Source organism: Pithys albifrons, chromosome 7, assembly GCF_047495875.1.
Source record: "Pithys albifrons albifrons isolate INPA30051 chromosome 7, PitAlb_v1, whole genome shotgun sequence".
In the NCBI taxonomy this organism is placed as follows: Eukaryota; Metazoa; Chordata; class Aves; order Passeriformes; family Thamnophilidae; genus Pithys; species Pithys albifrons.
In genome coordinates, this window is record NC_092464.1 from 59,593,043 (window position 1) to 59,616,187 (window position 23,145).

General features: G+C 51.4%; 1 protein-coding gene across 1 annotated transcript in view; it reads left to right on the plus strand.

Annotated features, from left to right (window-relative positions):
• The window catches only part of LOC139673816 (zinc finger protein 850-like), a 554,262-nt gene that overhangs the window by 277,206 nt on the left and 253,911 nt on the right, over positions 1-23,145 (plus strand). The gene's annotated exons all lie outside the window — the stretch shown is intronic.

Consider the following 23,145-nt stretch of genomic DNA (forward strand, 5'->3'; position numbering starts at 1 on the left):
GGGTTTGGTGCTGTGTCCCTGAACATCAGACCCTGAGGAAAGGTGCAGGAACCTCTTGAGAAACCAAAGTCAGAATCAAACTTTAAACTTTCTTTTGTTGTTAATGGGTCCCTCTGAGGGACATAACTGAGAAAGTGTCCCCAGATTCCAGTTAGAAAACAAAGAGACAATGATGACAAATATGGACTAGGAAAGAAAGGTCACTCTGATACTGAGGAAAGTAAGAAGCATTTAATTAAACCAAAGGTCACAGCTGTGACCCCCCAGGCCTTGGGAAGGGAGATCCTGTCCCTCCCTCATTCCCCAGGGCTCTTCCTTGGGCACCGGGGTGTGGGATGTGGAATAGCAGGGACAGGAGGATGGGGTGGCACCTCCCAGGCCACTGAGCAGGGACAAGGAGGCAATGAGGCCCCAGGGCTGCAAGGCTCACTTGTCTCCTCATGCCATCAGGGGCACACACAGCAGCCATGGCCAAAGGCCTGCACAGCTTGGCTCTCTTGGGGCCTTTCAGCTTCTGCACATCCCTGTCTCCTCTCCAGCCCAGGCTGTCCTACGGTGTCCATGCCCTGCCCCTTTCCCTGCAGGCTGTCGGCATCCCCCGGCTGCCCCACCTTGCTGGCCCCTTCCTGCACTGACATCTCTCCCTCCTCTCTGGCTCTGCCTTGGAACACAAAGCCTTGAGCTGATCCAGACTCCTTCAGGGGGATGTGTTGCACCACAGCACTGCCCTTGGGCAGAAATTCCTTTCTCCTTGTGTGCAGTCTGGACCTCCCCAGTTTCCCTTCAGGGCCTCTCAGGCTTCTCCAGTTCTTTCCTCAGTCTCCACACCACTGGGCCCAGGGCTTGGAGGCTTCCAAACCCCTTCATACGATATCTCTGGTATTTAGCCATGAAAATGTTGTGCTCTTAGTGCAGGAGAGACAGAGTGACACTTTCTGCCAAGGGTTGTATTGGCAGAACAAGGCACAGGAACTGGAACTGAATGAGGGGAGATTTCCATTGGATGTCAGGAAGAAATATTTTGTGCTGAGGGTGGCAGGAACCTGGGCCAGGTTACAGAGTAAGTGGAAACCCCATTCCTGGAGCTGCCCAAGGTTTGGAATTTTGTACAACCTAAACTTGTGGAAGGTGTCCCTGAGTAACTGAAGTGCACTTTGACTAGTGGCTATTTTAGGTCTCTTGCAACACCAAAAGTTTAATTATTCTTTTTTCCAGTATCCCCAACTCCTTCTCCACAGGGTTGCAAATACCTTCATGCACCATGTTGGCATTTTAATGTGACCTAATCCCCAGCACTTTATGAAAATGGAAAAACAGTCCTTTTAGGAACATGAATTTCAATGACTTTGGAGGAACCTTTCAAAAGTCAAAAGTTACAAAGGAACTAATAGAGATTTCCAACATCTCTGCATGAAAGGCTGTTGCAGCTTCTAATTCAGGTGGGTCTGGAGGACCACATTACAGGTTTCGTTTTCACCTTAAAAGGACATGTTTCCAGCCTCAACCAATTGGAGTCAGACCACCGCACCTGGGGCGGGGTCACTTAAGGTCATATATACCTGTGTTTTTGAATAAACTTGGGATTTGCTTTACATCACATTGGTGTGTGCAGTCTCCTCTAGGCCTGGTCTGCAAGAAATGGTGGACCCCAACGTGTCTTAGAACATGAAACCCACCTGCACACCTGCCTAGAACCTTAAGAAGTGGCCCCTGAGAGCTGCTATGCCCCAGTTTTTTTGGGTGCTTTGTGGAGAAGCCCCCGAGAGCTTCTGTCTCCTGTAAACTTGGGAGTTTTGTGTAGTGGCCTTGAGAGCTGCTGGAAGAACGTGGACTGAAGGAACCACGACCTTCGAACTGGTGAGTTAAAGAAACATGGGAAATTCCAACTCGACTAAAATGAACTTATTGCTTGATAAATTTGAAAAACTAGCTCGTGTTACAAAAACAAACATTGAAAGACAAGCATTACAGGAATTTTGGATTGGTGTTTCACTCGAAGGCACCTAACAGATGCCAATTCCACACTTCCCATAGAAGTGTGTGATAAAATTGGGGCAGACTTGTGGAATTTAGTGCAAACTGCACCCGACGAATTTTTACAGCTCATTCCGTCATATGCAGCTGTAAGGAAAATGCTGTTAGAGGTAGAATGAGTCTGTAAAAACCTCGAGCTACCAGAGAGAAGGGAAAAAAGTCTGTTTCTACAGAGCAGTTTTTCTCCTGAACATCCTTCTGCACCACCGTGGGCACCGCCGCTCGCAGAAACGCCGCCGCGGTACCCTTCGGCATCGCCCGTGCCGCCTGCGGGACCCCCGCCGCGGTACCCACACGCGGCACCGCCCGCTCCCGCTCCAGAAAACCCGGCAAGACCACAGCAACCATGGAATCAAAGCTTTTCCACGCCGTTCGTCACCGCGAAAAGCCAAGAAGTCGTCTTTGCACCGCCTTACAACTACCAAGAAACAGCCTGTGCACAGCAAATGAGACCACCGGCTGCCGCTGTAGAAGCGGCCGGACCTCAGCAGCAACCTTGGAACCCCACGAGACACGCCGCAGAAAACCAAACCGTGAGTGACTTTTATTTAAATCCTAACTCCGAGAAGGCGCGATGGGGAATGCCCTCAGCCGAGAGAGACATGTGGAGGGGGGGACAAACCCCGTGGAGTTTCTCTTCCCCTGTCCATCCACCTTCGGCGCCGGCTCCGCCACCGCCGCCGCTGCCGCCAATGCCCTGCGGGTACCTCGGGGCTGCGGTCGCCCCGCCGCCGCGCTCCCCACCGCCCCACGGGTACGCCGGAGTTCCTCCGTTGTGGCAAGAGGCGGCCGCGGGAGACATTTTGGCAGGACTCGAAACCGCGTGGCCAGGAAAACAAAGAGACCACGTGATTGCAAATCCCGCAAAATCAAACAAAGGAACAGCGCGCCCTTACCATGAGGTGCAAGGACCGCCTGACCCCTCTCCCTACTCCATGGCAATCACAGCGCATGTGCCAGGCGCGGGTCCCCCGTAGCCTGCAGGGGTCGGGGGCGGATCAGTTCCCGCGCCATCCCCACCACCTCCTGCGTGGATCGACTGCGTCATGGAGAGGGGAGAGACTCCTCCCCAGTGGAGCGGAGCCACCAGAGCTCCCCCTGGGCGTTGCCTTCACTGCGTGCCATCCATAACGCAAGTGTCCCGAGAGCGAGTTCCCACAGCGCCAGTCGCGCAGGAGACAAGCTCTGCAGCACCAGCGGGGACCCTCACCCCGATAGCCGTGCGCTGCCCGCAGCTGCCAACACCGGCACTAGAACCCCCCGCGCCGGTATGGACTGCCCCTGCGCCGGCAACCTGGTACCTGCAGCCTCCATCACCGACAGCCACACCCACCAGCTGTATCCCAGAATGGAGAGCAAAAGAAAAAGAAGCCTCTGTTTGGGACATGCTGGGGGGAGCTGGGAATCACGATGTAGTAAAAAAGGGATTTGAAAGATCCAAAAATGCTGCTTTAGCTGTCTTTTCTAACCTTCCTAAAACAGGGAAGCCTCTGGTAACTCAAAAGACCATTTCAGAAGCCTTCACAGCTATGGTGAAGCCAGATGGAAAGCATCTAGCCACCATAATTCAAAGGTAGTTAAATCCAGAGAGTATTTTAAGTGTATCTCTTGCATTTGTAACTTGTCTTGTTGCTGTTACTAATCAAAATGTATGGATAATGCTTTCTCAACAGGCAAATCTAAAAAATTTCTGCTCAGATAACATGGTTAAAGCAGGAGAACCAAACAAAGTGTGCCTTATAGGAATGCCTTATCATAACATCAAAGATTTCATTCCTTTTGGTATTGAGGAAGCAAAAGTGTCCTGCAGTGGTACTGGAGAAACCATAGAAGACATCATATGGCAATTGAATACTTCCTTAGAGAGAGATCCACAAGAGCTAAGGTTAGTAGGAGCTCTCCCTGGAAATGAGTCATGTGTTGAATTTCACCCTGTGCATTCCAGTGTATCTGAATGGTCAAACAAACACTGGTCACAGCAATATTTTCCTGTGGGAAGCACAGATGTCACTCCTCATAATAAGAGTTACACCAATAGCAGTTGGTGTTGGAATGTTGTTGGTTCACAAAATACAAGTCACCCCAAAACAAGATTGGTTCACACAAAAGGTAACCAGAGAAGAGCGTTGCCTCCTGGATATTTCTTAATTTGTGGTAATAGAGCATGGCCTGGAATACCTGCCCAGGCAAAAAGTGAACCTTGTTACTTAGGCCAGCTGACCAAATTTACACAATCAATACAAGAGCATGTTAAGTGGTCTAGTCCTCAAGTTGAGGAAAACACCATAGAACATTGGAGTGATACAGGAAATTTGCTAGCAGCAGTTTTTTCCCCAGTTGGCGTAGACACAGCATTACGTTTAGTGCAAATGCTTAACTACTGGGTGCAGGAACAACTAAACATCATTGCCAAAATGCTTAATGATTTCTCAACAGATGCTGATAGGATAGAACAAGCAGTATTACAAAACAGAGAAGCCCTGAGATTCTTGTTGATGATTCATGGTTACCAATGTGATGAGTTTAAAGGGATATGTTCCACAGAATTAAGCAAACACTCCAAAAAAGCACAAGCAGTGAAAAATAATCCTGACAAGCTACCTATATTTTGAAATTCTGTTAACTTTCAGTTAAAGTGCAGTTTGAGCTTATTGCACTGCCAAGTTGCCCAGCAGGCTGTAGGGATAAGGACACCTGTCCCCTCAGCTGCTGAACATTTTCTGCAGAATGTAAGTAGTTATGTTTAGCCTTTGTGAATTTCCTCTGTGAATTCACACTTGTTTACTGCTTTACCAAGGGTGTATAAGGACTAAAAATCAAAGCTTCATTCTCAAACCTCTGTGATGGCCACACAGAAGTTCTGAGAATGGACCTTGAACATAAGGAGATTTAGCTCAGCTGGACTGAACTTGCTTCTTTGCTAAGGGAAGTCACTCTGCACTCTTGGACACTTTGCACAAAATTTAATAAAATTTGTAGTTTGTTTACAGTGGTCTGTGCGGTGACGACTGCACAAAAAGACCACAAATTCACGCGTGAAAGAAAAGTTTCTTGTTTTGCACTAGTTGTAAGTTTCAAATTCCAAACATACGTGTCTTAGTCATGTATTGGTTTGTGTTAGTTTACAAAGGTTACTGTACCTCCTTCCAAAAGTCTATTTTGAAAAGAGAGGGGGAGGTAGGGATGTGTAACCTGCAAATACGCTGTTAAGTCTTGAATTAGCAAAATTTAAGACTTTCAAAATGTTATTTCTCAATTTTCAAAATTTTCAGCCTTTCTCTTCAAGTTGCAATATGCATGATGTGTATTATGTTGTTTGCATTTTTGCTTTGTTCTTTGAAAAAAAAGGGGGGGATGTTGCAGCCCGATTCAGGTGGGTCTGGAGGACCACATTACACGTTTTGTTTTCACCTTAAAAGGACATGTTTCCAGCCTCAACCAATGGGAGTCAGACCACCACACCTGGGGTGGGGTCACTTGAGGTCATATATACTTGAGTTTTTGAATACACTTGGGATTTGCTTGAACATCACATTGGTGTGTGCAGTCTCCCTAGGCGCTGGTCGGCAACAGAGCATTGTGAGGTCATCCAGCACATCAGGGAACCCACACAACAGAAATTCCATCTGGGGGAGCTGAAGGAGTGGGGCAGGAGGGAGAGCCCCTCGGGTTCTGATTCTGGGGGCAGCTCTGTCACACAGCCCCACCAACCCTGGCAGGCAGGAAGGCAGCCTGGGCTTGTGGCCACCCTGCTCTGCACTGGCCCTGCAACTGGGGAAAAATCTTATCCTCATCTCCACGCTGAACATTCCCTGTTTCCCTCAACACCCCTTGTCTTTCATGCTCTTCACATGCCAGCTCCAGTCAAACCTTCCCTCCCTCAAAAACAGTCGCCATATCTAACACTTTCTTTGCAAACTGTCCTTGCTTTCACCTCCTGGCAGTGGCTTCATGGCCCCTGTCACAGCCAGCCCTGTCCCTGCACTGACCCAGCTCTGCTGCCCCACAGATGCTGCATCAGGAATGGAAGGTCCATGGGGGAGGGAAATGCACAGAGACTCATCCTGGAAGGGACCTCGGGTGGGTTCTGGGCCAAACCAAAGCACAGTGAGTGGAGAAAGGGACACAAGGATGGGCTGTTTGTGTGCTCTGCCATGTCAGGAGAAGATGTGGAGCTGCAGAGACACCCAGACAATGTGGATCCCTCAGGAGATGATCTCAGACAGCAGCTCCCAGGCCTCTGCCAATCCCTGTTTGCTCTGGTTTGCTGGTCACTGGTGGTTACACCCACTCACCCACCCACACACCCACCAGTGTTCTGTGCACACACACCAGTCTCACCAGTGTCTGGGCCCCCAAAAAACACAAGATATGATGATTTTGGGGCTCCCACTCCAGTGGTTGGCACTTGGACCTCCCTTCAAACCCAGAGTACAGAGATCCCTTCTCCCAGAAAGTTCTTGGCAGTGGAGGGATTAGAAAAATGGAACAGACTGTGGGATCAGTTACAGGGCACAGCCAGAAAAAGGCACTGACCAGTAACCTCTTTGCACATGCCCAGCTCCTTCATACCCTTTTCTCTCTGTTTTCTCATACCTCTTCCTCCACAAATCACTTTGGTCATTTCCTGGACATCCCATGGCAAGTCTTGCACTGTCCCTAAATGCACTTTCTGGCTGCCCATCCTCAGTCTCAGGACCTGAGTGAGAAAACCCCCAACCTCAGCTGCAAGGCCATCCTGGGGGGCTGTCACTGATCACTTGGGGAGCCTTTCATGCAGAGATGTTGGAAATCTCTATTAGTTCCTTTATAACTTTTGAGTTTTGAAAGGTTCCTCCAAAGTCATTGAAATTCATGTCCCTAAAAGGACTGTTTTTCCATTTTCATAAAGTGTTGGGGATTAGGTCACATTAAAATGACAACATGGTGCATGTCGGTATTTGCAACCCTGTGGAGAAGGTGTTAGGGATATAGGAAAAAAGAATAATAAACAGTTTGGATTGGAAGAGACCTAAAATAGCCACTAGTCAAAGTGCACTTCAATTACTCAGGGACACCTTCCATAAGTTTAGGTTGTACAAAATTCCAAACCTTGGGCAGCTCCAGGAATGGGGTTTCCACTTACTCTGTAACCTGGCCCAGGTTCCTGCCACCCTCATCACAAAATATTTCTTCCTGACATCCAATGGAAATCTCCCCTCATTCAGTTCCAGTTCCTGTGCCTTGTTCTGCCAATACAACCTTTGGCAAAAAGTGTCACTGTGTCTCTCCTGCACTAAGAGCACAACATTTTCATGGCTAAATACCAGAGATATCGTATGAAGGGGTTTGGAAGCCTCCAAGCCCTGGGCCCAGTGGTGTGGAGACTGAGGAATGAACAGGAGAAGCCTGAGAGTCCTTGAAGAGAAACTCAGGACGTCCAGACTGCACACAAGGAGAAAGGAATTTCTGCCCAAGGGCAGTGTTGTGGTGCAACACATCCCCCTGAAGGAGTCTGGATCAGCCCAAGGCTTTGTGTCCCAAGGCAGAGCCAGGGAGGAGGGAGAGATGTCAGTGCAGGAAGGGGCCAGCGAGGTGGGGCAGCCGGGGGATGCCGACAGCCTGCAGGGAAAGGGGCAGGGCATGGACACCGTAGGACAGCCTGGGCTGGAGAGGAGACAGGGATGTGCAAAAGCTGAAAGGACCCAAGAGAGCCAACTTGTGCAGGCCTTTGGCCATGGCTGCTGTGTGTGCCCCTGATGGCATGAGGAGACAAGTGAGCCTTGCAGCCCTGGGGCCTCATTGCCTCCTTGTCCCTGCTCAGCAGCCTGGGAGGTGCCACCCCATCATCCTGCCCTTGGCATTGCACATCCCACATCCCAGTGCCTCAGGAAGAGCCCTGAGGAATGAGGGAGAGACAGGACCTCTCTTCCCAGGGCTGGGGGCCACGACTGTGACCTTTGGGTTAATGAAATGCTTCTTACTTTCCTCAGCATCTGAGTGACCTTTCTTTCCTAGTCCATATTTGTCATCATTGTCTCTTTCTTTTCTAACTGGAATCTGGGGACACTTTCTCAGTTAAGTCACTCAGAGGGACCCATTAACAACAAAAGAAACTTTAAAGTTTGATTCTGACTTTTCTTTCTCAAGAGGTTCCTGCATCTTTCCTCAGGGTCTGATGTTCAGGGACTCAGCACCAAACCCCCCAGAGGGCCATTAAATGCCCTGGGCTGTTGCTGTGCTGCTGAGCTGGGCCGGGCTCCTGGCACACAGGGAGCTCCTGGCAAGCGGGCAGTGCTGCAGAGAGACAGCTCTGCCCAGGAGCAGCTCCTGTGCACAGCCCAGCAGGGCTCAGGGAACTGCCTGCACACACCGAGGGCAGAAAAGCAGGGCAGAGAGAGGTTACACACAGTCTGGGGTGTGAGGAAAGTTGAGAGGAAGATCCACAGAAGAGGAATCTTTCCAGGCTTTCACACGGTAAGTCTGCATGAAGGGCAATGTATGTGCAGTCTGTGGGAAGATTTCCCAACGCTGGCAAATCCCACAGCCTGGAGGGTCTCTAATGTGGGATATCACAGTTTCTCTGGTGCTGAAGATGAGGACGGGTTGCAAAGCAGGGACTCTCTGCTGCACCATCCCAGGGACATCCCAGCAGGGTTCCCTCTTCACAGACATGGCTGCAGGGTTTGAATCCTGGCTGTGCCACCCAGGCTGCCCCAAACTGTCCTGCAGAGCAGGGTTCTGCACCCCAGGGTGCTGTGCCAGGGCAGGAGCTCTGCCACCTACCAGGGGCAGCTCTCATCTGGTCTGGGGAGCTCCCTCAGTGCTGGGGGAGAGGCTGTGGGTGGAAAGAGCAAACCCTGGCTGAGCAGGGCAGGGCAGGGCAGGGCAGGGCAGGGCAGGTTTGTGAAGCTGTCAAGTGAGAGTTTCATAGGTGAGGACTGCTTACAGAACCAGAGCACTGCAGGATATTTTCCAGGGGATACCTCAAGGAGAAGGTGAAAGGAGGGAATTCTATCAAGCGCTCAAGCCACATACCTGGTGGTTTGTCATGTAGAGGGAACACTGAGGAGCTGCACAGGGGCTGAGAACTACCTGGCATTGTTGGAGCCTGGGAGGTGGCACAGCTGGCTCAGGGTGACACTGCCCTGAGTGCCCACCTGGTTCTGTCCTGGCTTCTCCCAGCCGGACCCTCAGTGTGCATTTCCTTTTTCCTCAACTTGCCCTTGTTACTGGGGTTGTTTCCTCCTTCTCTCAGTCAGGTTCACTGGGAATGGGAGTTCAAGCTACAGAGTCAATCACTGATCCTGTGATCCCCCTCAGGCAGGTGGGTCCCTGGGAATGAGACATTCCAATTTTCCTCTGACCTGTGGGGCTGTCAGTAGTGAATTCTGTGTGCCTGGAGAATGAGGTGTGTTTCCCAGAATCAAACCCCATTGTCAGGACACTTGGCTCTTCTCTGAGATGTCCTTCCAAGCTGGGAGCTGCCCTCAAGAGTGCAAATCACCTTCATAGCACAATTGTGTTATCTGAAATCCCCAGTGCAGAGGGGCAGAGATGCTGTGCCCATCCCAGGAAATGCTGTTGAGTTGGTGAGATGAACCATGTGTGTCCTTGAGACCTTGAGTCAGGCTGAGACATTGAGTGGTCTGTGATGGATCTCTCTGCTCTCAAGAGTGTCTGGTGGCTTTTCAGACAAAAATGGGAGTGTGATCACTCTCTCTCTGAGGAAGGTCCAAGTCCAGGGCAGCTGGAAGAAGGCAGAGGGACAGAGCAACTCCCCTCACTCTGCACTAAGCCACAGACATGGTCGTGTTTGGGAAGCCCTGCTCTGCCCTTTCTCAGGGCAGCACAAATGCTGAGGGGTTCTGACATCCAGGAAAACTCCACAGGGAAGATGAGGGGAGTCAGAAACAAAACAACCAAACCTCTGAAACTGTCTTCTGGAATCCTGAAATCTTCTCAAAACTGGGAGTGCAGATGCCCATGAGAACTTTTGCTTTAGGAGCAGTTTCATCTGACACAGCTGAACACCACGATGGGCCCTGCCCCCACGATGGCCATGACCCCCCTGGAGCAGAGCAGGGCTGACCCTCACAGCCAGTGGGCAGAGGGGCTGCTCCTCATGGGAAATGTAGGGAGCACCAAGCAGGGCTCCAGCCATGGATATGAAGCAAAGTTTCCTGAAAAGGGAAACGTGGGGAGTGTGAGCAGAAGGGAAAGGCGTATTGGGATATGGCTGTGATTATTCTCAGAAATATCTCATCTGATTTGTCACTGTTATTTCCTCCTTGGACAGTGCCCCACCTCCAGAAGCAGCAAATGTCCAACAGCAGCTCCATCAGCCAGTTCCTCCTCCTGCCATTGGCAGACACGTGGCAGCTGCAGCTCCTGCACTTGTGGCTCTTCCTGGGCATCAACCTGGCTGCCCTCCTGGGCAACGGTCTCATCATCAGCGCCGTAGCCTGCGACCACCACCTGCACACCCCCATGCACTTCTTCCTGCTCAACCTGTCCCTCACAGACCTGGGCACCATCTGCACCATTGTTCCCAAAGCCATGCACAACTCCCTCTGGGACACCACAACCATCTCCTTCATGGGATGTGCTGCACAGGTCTTCTTCCTTATTTTATTCATTGGAACAGAGATTTCCCTCCTCACCATCATGTGCTACGACCGCTACGTTGCCATCTGCAAACCCCTGCACTACGGGACCCTCCTGGGCAGCAGAGCTTGTGCCCACATGGCAGCAGCTGCCTGGGCCAGTGGCTTTCTCAATGCTCTGCTGCACACAGTCAACACATTTTCCCTGCCCCTGTGCCATGGCAATGCCCTGGGCCAGTTCTTCTGTGAAATCCCACAGATCCTCAAGCTCTCCTGCTCACACTCCAAACTCAGTGAAATTGGGCTCCTTGTGGTTACTGCCTGTTTACTGTTTGGTTGTTTCATTTTCATAGTTTTCTCCTATGTGCAGATCTTCAGGGCTGTGCTGAGGATCCCCTCTGAGCAGGGACGGCACAAAGCCTTTTCCACGTGCCTCCCTCACCTGGCTGTGGTCTCCCTGTTTCTCAGCACTGATGTGTTTGCCCACCTGAAGTCTCCCTCCATGTCCTCTCCATCTCTGGATGTGGTGGTGGCAGTTCTGTACCTGGTGGTGCCTCCCACACTGAACCCCCTCATCTACAGCCTGAGGAACCAGGAGCTCAAGGATGCTGTGAGGAAAATGATGACTGGATGCTCTTCAGAAGCATAAAACTGTTGTTTCTCTTGATGTCTGCATAGCATTGGGACTGGAACTCATTACAGCCCCATCCTGTTTTCTCAGCATTTTGGTGGGGGTCATGAGATAAGTTTGTGCACAAATAAATTTTTAATTAACCTCCATTATAATCTAGTATGTTTCTTTGGAGTTTGACCCAGAGACTGTCTAAATGAGTATTTCTTCCACTTGAGTAGTTACACAAAATAAAGGACAGTGCAGTGACTTGTTTGATCCTTCTTCTTAGGCATTCAGAAAGGACAGCTCACTGCAGGACAGTGCATGTTTACAGACAGGAGGGGACTGTTCAGAGCTGCCCTTTCTCTTCCACACTCTCCTAAGCCCTTGTGTTGGTCCAAGGCCTTGGTCCTCTGCCAGGTTGGTCACATCCTGCTGTGTGTCCATCCTGGGCTCACAGCCAGGGACAGGCCATGGGCACTGCTGGGACACAGCTGAGCTGCACAACAGCAGCTGCATCAGGAAAGGGGTTCTCCTGAGGGCAGGACAGGAAGGCTTTGGGCTTCCTCCGAAGTTGTTCTTAAGAACATGCCTAAGGAAGAGACATTCAAGAGGCAACTTGTCCTGCTTTGTCTGCCCATGGCTCAGTGTGATGAGATCAGGGTCCCAGTGTGACTTTCAAAGGACTTAGTTCTGGTTCAGGTTTTACTTGTTGGTGGCCAGAGACCATGCAGATGAGATTAACCTTCCTGGGGCTCAACAGCTTGTGACAGGGCTGATGACAGGAAAGTGCTTTGCTTAAGACACTTTGGAGCTGCCAGGAGAACACGAGACCTGCAGCAACAGTGTGAGCAGGAGCTGACAGTGAATAGAGCCCAAGGAGAACAGGCCTGTCCAGCTCGGAGTCACCCAGAGATAATATTCTACATCTGAGTGTGAACTGAAAAAAAAGAGCCCTGCAACCCCAGGGAATACAGCAGGTTAAGGGAAAGGAGTCCTGTGATTCATTTTACTTTCCATAAGCATTCATGGTCTGATCCAATGCAGCCCCCAGACCCATCTCCCAGCACTGGAACAAGGCAGGGCCCCTCTGAGCACCCTCCATGGCCACACAAGAGCTTGTGTGGCAGGGGGTCAGTGGCAGGGACCACCATCAGCTGGCTCTGCCTCCCAGCCTGACCAGCACAGCCCAGCAGAGCCCCCCCACGGCCCTGGGCACCACAGTCCCTGTGCCCTGCAGAGCAGCACCCCCAGATCAGGGTCTATGGGGAGCACGGGGAGGGGCTGCAGGAATGGCTGGTCAGGCCAGCACAGACGTGTTCCCCTGGGGAAAGGCTCTGTGGGGAGATGGGATGTGCCAGGAGAAGAGCAGGACAGGCTGTGTGTGTAGAGGAGCCATGGAAAGAGGCTGCCCTGTCCCTGGGGCTGTAGGTGATGCCTGAGGAGCCCCAGGACTGATTCTCTCCTGCTGTACTGGGGAGTGGGGCTGGCCCTGGGGCTGCAGGAGCTGCCTGAGATGATGGTCTCCTGAACATTCCAGACACAGAGTCACTGTCCCTGACCTCCATTGCCTCCATTTCTTGCTGCAGGGCCAGACATGGTTGTGCTGCTCTGTGGGGCTGGGGCTGGGGCAGGTGGATTGGTGGGACCAGGGAGGGGCTGGACTGGGCCATGCCAGGGAGAGGGAAACCCCAGTGTTGAGCTGAAGTGTGTGAGTGTGCAGGGTGGGGGCTCTGCAGGGCTGAGGTGCCTCCAGCCCCGGGCAGTGGCAGCAGGAGCCCAGGGAGACACTGCACCTGCTGCCAGGAACTGTCTGTGTGTGTTCAAGGGAAGGACTCGTGTCTCTGAACAGCCCTTGGGGTGTGAGCAGGGCATGAGCCCAGCTTAGGTGTGTGCACGAGCCCAGCTCAGGTGTGGGCACCTGTCAGAGCCCTGACATTTCTGGGTGTGACTGCAGGAACAACCTCCCTGTCCCAGGGACATTTATCTCACCAGCCTTGAGCATGCCCATTGCAAATGTCCATGTCTCCTCCATCCCTCTCCTCTGCCTTTATGTCCCTTTCTTCCCACACCAGGAAACAGCCTGGGGGAATCTCCCCTGTGCAGTCAGAGAGGCTCTGTGAGCAGGAGTGACAGTGTTCTCCAGAAGGTGCATTTGTCCCCTTGGACATGGCCCAGAGCTCAGGACTGTGAAAACATTCCCAGGCACACACAGCTTGGAGAGATCTTGGAAGGCAAATTGGGAGAGGAAGAACAGAAGAGGCAAAATTAGGGATATGAAACCATCCCAAAGAAGTTCAGTAGCTCCTCTGAGCAATGTTTCTGCATTCAAATCACTGGTAGGAAATGTACTCTGATAAATAGCTGAACAAATATTTTCACATAAACAGTGAGTGAATCAGATTAATAGAACAAGTGTGTGGTGTTGTCAGTAAAAAGAAAATTATGAAAAAAGTCTTGAAATTAAAAATAAACAGCACATCATAATGATAACCAGGAAGTCTTCAACAATTACCAGGATTTCTTGTCTGCAGACGTTTCAACTACCTCCTAAAACCCACACTCCTGGCTTCAGGCCATGACTTCTGTCCTAGTTCAGCTGGAGGGACCAGCTAACCCTGTGTGGTGGTGATCAAACCTGTGTATTCCACCCCCTCTATTCATTCCCCAAGGACAATGGGCCATTAGCAGCAGCTGCCCAGGGAGCCATTATCACTTCACACCCAGCCTGAGGGGGGCGGAGCTGCTAATTGGCCATCAACAGCTCAACAACCCCTGGCTCCCAGAGTTAATCGCCCATTGTGTGAGTCCCCGCCCAGGGGGAGGGACTGAGTGCTCCCTGAGGGTACATAAGTGGTGGGTAAGAAGACCTCAGGACCTTCTCGTCGGATCCAGAGCAGCAGCAGGACCTCGACAGCAGGAGATCACCGCTCTCGCCCAGACCACAGCCCTCGCCTGCACCAACAGGTTTTTCTTTTCCTTTTGCTCTGGACTTGGGGGAGCCACAGGGGTCTCAGCAGAAGGGCAAACAAACCCCCTTGGGTTTGTGCCCCAGGACACTGGGTTATACTGCTGGGGTATTGTGAGTTGAAAGCAATTTCCCTTGTGTATCAGTGTTGTTATTGTAATATTATTATTAAATTTTAGCTCTGACTTATAATCTCTCTCGTGGTGAGTTCATTTCCCCTGCTGGTTCACCTTCAAACCAGCACATCTTTTGGCGCCCAACGTGGGGCACGAGAGAGAAGTCAGAACTACAATTTCATTTTGTGTATTTGGGTACAGAAACTCCCTGACTACCATGTTGCTTGATGTATTCATGTGGATGGTGTATCTGGGCCTGTTCATATTTCGACACATGGGGAACTATGTGCCTGTTTTGATGCTCTCTTTAATACCAGGGAGAAGGATCAAAATTGCTTTATTAATATACTATGTTTATGTTGTCATAACATCAGAAGCAATGAATTTCATTGTGAATGTATATTCAGTCTGTTCTGCCTGTCCTGGTTTGGGTTGTTACCTCTGGGGTCTCATTAAAAATAGCACCCAGACTGTGGGGAAAACAGGCAGAGATGGTTACTTCCACCTTTTCACCTCTGCTACAACAATCACTGAAAATATTGAGCTTCCTTTTGATGTTAGGGACAGCATAATCCTGCTGTTAGTGTTGCTTTGTCTCCTCTGTACTGTATACACCATGTTTAGGGTCAGAACTGGGCTCTCTAAGGAGACTTGCTGGAGGCCTGCCCTGGGAGCGGATGATGTTGAGTGGCACGGGAAGTGGGAAGATATGGGCCAGTATTTGGAGACCTTCTCTCCTCAAATGATCTGGAAATTCACCCCGGAACAACTGCAGGACCCTGCCAAAATGCTAAGCTATGTGAAAGGAAGATGCTCTGGTAGTCCCAGAGATGTGCAGCTCACAGCAACCTGCTGGGCCCTGGCCACTGCCTACCGCACACTGCTTGGTGTGGTACAGCATCATCAGGAGGAGGAGAAAAGGAGCAAACCCACCAGCACCATGTCCACCCAGACCATGACTGAGCCAGAGAGGAAGAGAGATACATCAACTAGCGCCATGTCCACCCAGACCATGACTGAGCCAGCGAGGAAGAGAGATATATCAACTAGCGCCATGTCCACCCAGACCATGACTGAGCCAGAGAGGAAGAGAGATACATCAACTAGCGCCATGTCCACCCAGACCATGACTGAGCCAGCGAGGAAGAGAGATATATCAACTAGCGCCATGTCCACCCAGACCATGACTGAGCCAGAGAGGAAGAGAGATACATCAACTAGCGCCATGTCCACCCAGACCATGACTGAGCCAGAGAGGAAGAGAGATACATCAACCAGCACCATGTCCACGCAAACCATGGAGGAGCCAGAAGGACAACAGAAACCGATAGCAGTTGCCCCTGTCCAGAAAAGAAAATCAAAGACCAAATCAGTTCGTATAGTGCATGACGAGGAAGAGTCAGGACCTTCATCTCAAGCAGAAGAAATGGAGCCAGAAATAATCACCCGGTCCCTATCCCTGGGAGAGCTGCGTGAGCTCCGGAGAGAGTTCACACGACAGGCAAATGAGTCCATCTTGACCTGGCTACTTCGAATCTGGGATGCTGCAGCCAATGATACAATTCTAGATGGGAGTGAGGCAAGGCAGCTGGGATCCCTGTCTCGAGATGTTGTCATTGATCAGGGCATTGGAAAGAGACAGGAAACTCTCAGCCTCTGGCGGCGACTGTTGTCAAGCGTGAGGGAGAGATATCTTTGTAAGGAGGACCTCCACGTACAGCAAGGACAGTGGAACACGATGGAACAAGGTATCCGGTGCTTAAGGGAATTAGCCGTACTGGAGATAATCTTTTCAGAGGATGAGAGATTCCCTAAAAGTCCAGATGGTGTCCAGTGCACATCCCAGATGTGGTTAAAATTTGCACGACTTGGGCCAGAAATGTATTCTCGCTACCTTGCAACATTGCAGTGGAGAGAGGGAGAAGACAAGGTGGGTGCACTGGTCAGCAAACTCAGGATTTATGGGGACACTGTCACTGCTCCATTACGAGCCCACGTCTCAGCTGTGGAAACAAAACTGGCTGAACTGGAAGAGAAGATTAAGGAAGGACTCTTCCATATCTCTCCAGAACAAACAAGAGTCTCCGCCATCAGAAGCAGGCGTCTCCCAGCTAAGGAGAAAGGGTACACTCCACGCGGCAATCTGTGGTTTTACCTCCATGAGCATGGAGAAGATATGAGGAAGTGGGATGGGAAACCCACCTCTTCCTTAGCAGCTCGGGTACGTGAATTGCAAAGAGGCACAACTAACACAGGCAATTCTTCAAGGTTGAAGGCTGCTCCGGTCTCTCGTGGGCAAGGTTCCAGACAGTATAGGAATGATGATGTTATGCCCGATCCTCTTGAAGGAACCTCCCGGTCATATTCACAGGGAGAGCGCAGTGAATACCATGACCAGAACTAGGGGGGCCCTGCCTCTAGCCAGGTAGAGGAGAGGGACAATCGGGTTTATTGGACTGTGTGGATTCGGTGGCCTGGCTCATCAGACCCACAGAAATACAAAGCTTTAGTGGACACTGGTGCACAATGCACGTTGATGCCATCAGGATACGTTGGGGCAGAATCCATCTCTATTTCTGGGGTAACAGGGGGATCCCAACAGCTGACTGTACTGGAAGCTGAAGTCAGCTTGACTGGCAAGGAATGGCATAGACACCCCATTGTGACTGGTCCAGAAGCCCCATGTATCCTTGGCATAGACTACCTAAGGAATGGATATTTCAAAGACCCAAAGGGACTGCGTTGGGCCTTTGGCATAGCTGCTGTGGAGACAGAGGAAATCAGACAGCTGAGCACCTTGCCTGGCCTCTCAGAGGACCCTTCTGCTGTAGGACTGCTGAAAGTTGAAGAACAATTGGTACCGCTGGCCACAGCCACAGTGCACCGTCGGCAATACCGCACTGACCGAGACTCTGTGACCCCCATACACAAGATGATTCGTGAGCTGGAGAGCCAAGGGGTGGTCAGCAAGACTCACTCACCCTTTAATAGCCCCATATGGCCAGTACGAAAGTCCAGTGGAGAGTGGAGGCTGACGGTGGATTACCGTGGTCTCAATGAGGTCACACCCCCCCTGAGTGCCACTGTGCCGGACATGCTGGAGCTTCAATATGAGCTGGAGTCCAAGGCAGCCAAGTGGTGCCACCATCGACATTGCCAATGCCTTTTTCTCCATTCCGTTGGCAGCAGAGTGCAGGCCGCAGTTTGCTTTCACCTGGAAGGGGGTGCAGTACACCTGGAATCGACTGCCCCAGGGGTGGAAACACAGTCCCACCATTTGCCATGGACTGATCCAGACTGCATTGGAAAAGGGTGAGGCTCCAGAACATCTACAGTACATCGATGACATCATTGTATGGGGGAACTCAGCAGGGGAGGTTTATGAGAAAGGAAAGAAGATAATCCAGATTCTCCTAAGAGCTGGTTTTGCCATTAAACGAAGTAAGGTCAAGGGACCTGCTCAGGAAATTCAGTTCCTAGGAGTGAAGTGGCAAGACGGGCGTCGTCAGATTCCAACAGAGGTGATCAACAAAATAGCAGCTATGTCCCCACCGACCAGCAAGAAGGAAACTCAGGCTTTCCTAGGCGCCGTGGGCTTTTGGAGGATGCATATCCCTGAGTACAGTCAGATTGTAAGCCCTCTCTACCTTGTGACACGGAAGAAAAATGATTTCCAGTGGGGCCCTGAACAACAACAAGCCTTTGAGCAGATTAAACAGGAGATTACCCATGCAGTAGCCCTTGGGCCAGTCAGGACAGGACAGGATGTGAAGAATGTGCTCTACACTGCAGCCGGGGAGAATGGCCCATCCTGGAGCCTCTGGCAGAAAGTACCTGAGGAGACTCGAGGACGACCGCTGGGATTCTGGAGCCGGGGATACAAAGGATCTGAGGCCAGCTACACCCCAACTGAGAAAGAGATCCTGGCAGCTTATGAAGGAGTTCGAGCTGCCTCAGAAGTGATTGGCACTGAGGCACAGCTCATCCTGGCACCCCAACTACCAGTGTTGGGCTGGATGTTCAAAGGAAAAGCTCCTTCTACCCATCACGCCACTGATGCCACATGGAGTAAGTGGATCGCTCTGATCACGCAGCGAACCCGGATAGGGAATCCTAATCGCCCTGGGATTTTGGAAATCATCACCAACTGGCCGGAAGGTGAGAGTTTCGGATTGTCCTCTGAAGAAGAAGAGGAGCAGGTGACACGAGCTGAGGAGGCCCCACCATATAACCAGCTACCAGAAGAGGAGAAGCGATATGCTCTCTTCACAGATGGCTCCTGCCGCATTGTAGGGACAAGCCGGAAATGGAAAGCAGCTGTATGGAGTCCTACACGTCGAGTTGCAGAAGCGACTGAAGGACAAGGTGGATCAAGTCAGGTCGCAGAGCTGAAAGCTGTTCAGCTGGCTTTGGATATCGCCGAACGAGAGAAGTGGCCAAGACTCTACCTTTACACTGACTTGTGGATGGTGGCCAATGCTCTGTGGGGATGGCTGGAGCGCTGGAGAAAGGCCAGCTGGCAGCGCAAAGGGAAACCCATCTGGGCGGCTGAGATGTGGCAGGACATCGCTGCCCGGGTAGAGAAGCTGAGTGTGAAGGTCCGTCACGTAGATGCTCATGTACCCAAGAGCCGGGCTAATGAGGAGCATCGTAACAACGAGCAGGTGGATCGAGCTGCCAGGATTGAAGTCTCTCAGGTAGATCTGGACTGGCAGCATAAAGGTGAATTGTTTCTAGCCCGATGGGCCCATGATGCCTCTGGTCATCAGGGCAGAGATGCGACATACAGATGGGCTCGTGACCGAGGGGTGGATCTAACCATGGACAGTGTCTCACAGGTTATCCATGACTGTGACACATGTGCTGCCATCAAGCAGGCCAAGCGGGTGAAGCCTCTATGGTATGGTGGACGGTGGTCGAAATACAGGTATGGGGAAGCCTGGCAAGTTGACTACATCACACTTCCCCAAACACGCCAAGGCAAGCGCTACGTGCTGACCATGGTAGAGGCAACCACTGGATGGCTGGAGACATACCCCGTATCTCACGCCACTGCCCGGAATACCATCCTGGGCCTTGAGAAACAAGTCCTGTGGAGACACGGCACACCAGAAAGAATAGAGTCTGACAACGGCACCCACTTCAAGAACAGCCTCATAGACACCTGGGCCAGAGAGCACGGCATTGAGTGGGTGTATCATATCCCCTACCATGCTCCAGCTGCCGGGAAAGTTGAGCGATGTAATGGACTGCTGAAAACAACCTTGAAGGCGTTGGGTGGGGGAACTTTCAAACACTGGGAGCTGCATTTGGCAAAGGCCACCTGGTTGGTCAACACCTGGGGCTCCATCAATCGAGCTGGCCCTGCCCAATCAGAACTCTTGAATACTGTAGATGGAGATAAAGTCCCTGTGGTCCATATGAGAGGTATGTTAGGAAAGACTGTTTGGGTTAGTCCCACCTCAAACAAAGGCAAACCCACCCGAGGGATTGTCTTTGCTCAAGGACCTGGTTGCACTTGGTGGGTAATGCAAAAAGATGGAGAAACACGTTGTGTACCACAAGGGGACCTAATTTTGAGCGAGAAGAGTTTGTAATGTTTCATTGTATATATGTGTATATATATGTATAGGTAAAAAAGGGGGTTAATTTGGGAATGACTAGATGGAGTGGAATAAGGGGTGGATAATGTCCTAGTTCAGCTGGAGGGACCAGCTAACCCTGTGTGGTGGTGATCAAACCTGTGTATTCCACCCCCTCTATTCATTCCCCAAGGACAATGGGCCATTAGCAGCAGCTGCCCAGGGAGCCATTATCACTTCACACCCAGCCTGAGGGGGGCGGAGCTGCTAATGGGCCATCAACAGCTCAACACCCCCTGGCTCCCAGAGTTAATCACCCATTGTGTGAGTCCCCGCCCAGGGGGAGGGACTGAGTGCTCCCTGAGGGTACATAAGTGGTGGGTAAGAAGACCTCAGGACCTTCTCGTCGGATCCAGAGCAGCAGCAGGACCTCGACAGCAGGAGATCACCGCTCTCGCCCAGACCACAGCCCTCGCCTGCACCAACAGGTTTTTCTTTTCCTTTTGCTCTGGACTTGGGGGAGCCACAGGGGTCTCAGCAGAAGGGCAAACAAACCCCCTTGGGTTTGTGCCCCAGGACACTGGGTTATACTGCTGGGGTATTGTGAGTTGAAAGCAATTTCCCTTGTGTATCAGTGTTGTTATTGTAATATTATTATTAAATTTTAGCTCTGACTTATAATCTCTCTCGTGGTGAGTTCATTTCCCCTGCTGGTTCACCTTCAAACCAGCACACTTCCCAGAGCAGTCACAGAGTTGGCCACTGCCCCAGAGATGCCCCAGGGCAGCTCAAGGACCCAAGTATGAAAAGTCCCCCAGAGTGTCTGTGAGCCCTTCTGGAACAGGAGCTGCTGGGCAGGAAGGACCAGCTGGGGAGGGGCAGGGAATCCCCCCCTGCAGCACTGCTGGCCAGGCTGAGGAGGGTCCTCTCCAGCACAGCAGAACATCCTGTCCCCTTGGGGGCTGGGCTGTCAGGTGTGTTCCCAGAACTGACTGGCCAAGCTGGGCAGGCAGATGCTCAGGGATCATGAAGGGTGTCACAAAGCTGAGCCCAATCAGGTGAAAAATTTGGGGAGGTCAGGAGGAACTGAGACAAAAGGGATGGGATATCTGGGGGAGGGAATGGGGGCTTGGCCAACAGAGATGAAAGATTTTGGTGAGGTAAAACCAAGTTCAGATAATGCTGAGGGTGTTGAAACACTGACTTTGCAAACACTCCTGATGGACCTTTACCTATAATTTGTGTACCATTGCAACTTCTGTGAGGATAACTTGATACTCCTAATTTCACCCCCAGCAATCTTCTCTCAGGAACCAAAGGGACCCTGGGACACTGTGGAAAGCCTTGGAACCAAGGGGCCATTCTGACACTTGGGAACCTCATGGAATCAAAGTTCCATTGTGACCCTGCAGGACCTCAAGGAAACAGAAGCCCTTTGTGACCCTGTGGAGCCTCATGGAATCCAGGGATCATTGTGACACTCCAGGGCCTCATGGACTGCAAGGAACCCTGGGACACTGCAGAAATTCATGGAATCAAGGGTCCATTATGACACTGCAGGGTCTCATGGATTAAAAGAAATCCTGGAATATTTTGGAATCTGATGGAATCATCGTGCAATTGTAACACTACAGAAACTTATGGAACCCAGGGGCAATTTTGACCTTTCAGGGTCTCATGGAACAAAAGGGACTCTGGGACACTGTGGAAACTCATGGAAACAAGGGGCCATTGGGACACTGCAGGGCCTGAAGAAACGAAAGGTATCCTGGGACACTGCAGAGCTCACGGAACCAAAGGGTTCATTGTGACATGTGGGGCCTCTTGGAACAAAAGGGGTCTTGAGACAGTTTTTAACTTCATAGAATTAAGGGGTCATTGTCACACTGTGGAACCTCAGGGAACCAGGATGTCACCTGGACACTGCAGGGCCTCACAGAACTAAAGGAAACCTGGGACAGCACCGAACACTGTGGAAATATTTTGGGTCTGGGTGAGCTGGAGCTCATTTCCCCACAGCAGCCCTCCCAGTGCTGTGCTTTGTGTTGGGAGCTGGAAAGGTGCTGAGAACACACCAATGTATTGGCTACTGCTGAGCAGGGCTGGCACAGCCCCAGCACTGCAACGTTCCTTCCCCAACTGAGGGCGAGATCCTGGGAGGAAACACAGCCAGGCCAACTGAGCCAGAGTGACCAGAGGGGTATTCCAGACCATGGGATGTCAGCTCAGATATAAAAGCTGAGGAAAGGAGAAGGAAGGGGGGCATTCATTGTTTCCAATGTTTCCCTGCTGAGCAGCTGCTCCGTGTGCTGAAGCCTGGCTTGCTGGGACATGGCCAGACATCACTGATGATGGGAAGTAGAGAATAAATCTTGTCATTTTCCTCTTTCTTTGTGTGCAAACTTTGGCTTTTGATTTAGTAAAGTGCCTTATCCCAACCCAGGAGTCATTTTCCACCTTATTCTCTCTCCCCTGTCCATCTGGGAAGGGCAGTGATAGAGCGGCTTGATGGGCAGCCTGTAATTCTCCCCATTCTCATTTTGCTCCTCTTAAAGATGGGCTTGGCATCTGCGTTTTCCAAGGACCCCAGAACCTCTCAGATTGCTCTGGTCCTTTTGAGAGCACAGCCCAGAATCCCAGGCAAGGGTGATGCCGCAGTTCAGGAGCACTTGCAATGAACTGTCCAAGACCACGGAGATGAATCTCACTGGGCCAGTGGAGTTTGTTCCTGGAGTCACTCACAGAAATGTCGAGGTCCAGCAAGGCATCCACCTCTGAACTGGGATTGTGGGATTCTCATGCACCCAGGGGTGATCAGAGAGTCTTTCCCTTTTACACCCATGGGGAGATCATTGCAGGAGTCACAGTCTCTCCCTGGGCTCTCACTGCCACTGCTGGGGGCTGGAGGCACCTCAGCACTGTGGATTGTCACCTGCTCTGCCCCTCTCTGAGATGCCCCACGGCCTGAGGGATGGGCACAGGGGGAGCTCTGTGCTCAGAAGCACATCCCAGTGCTGCATCCTGGGGGGTTTCCAGGGGATGTGGGGCCCAGAGTGAAGTGACCTCGAGACACTATGTGTCCCACAGCCCTTCCCAGCATCTCCAGGATTAGGTGATGGTGTTTGTGTTCTCTTGGGTTCATCTCCCCCACATACACACTGTGCATGCTGAAGTCTCCTCTGTACAATTGCAGCATGGCCTTGTGAGCTGCTCATTTGGTGTCCTCATGGAGGGACAAACAACCTGT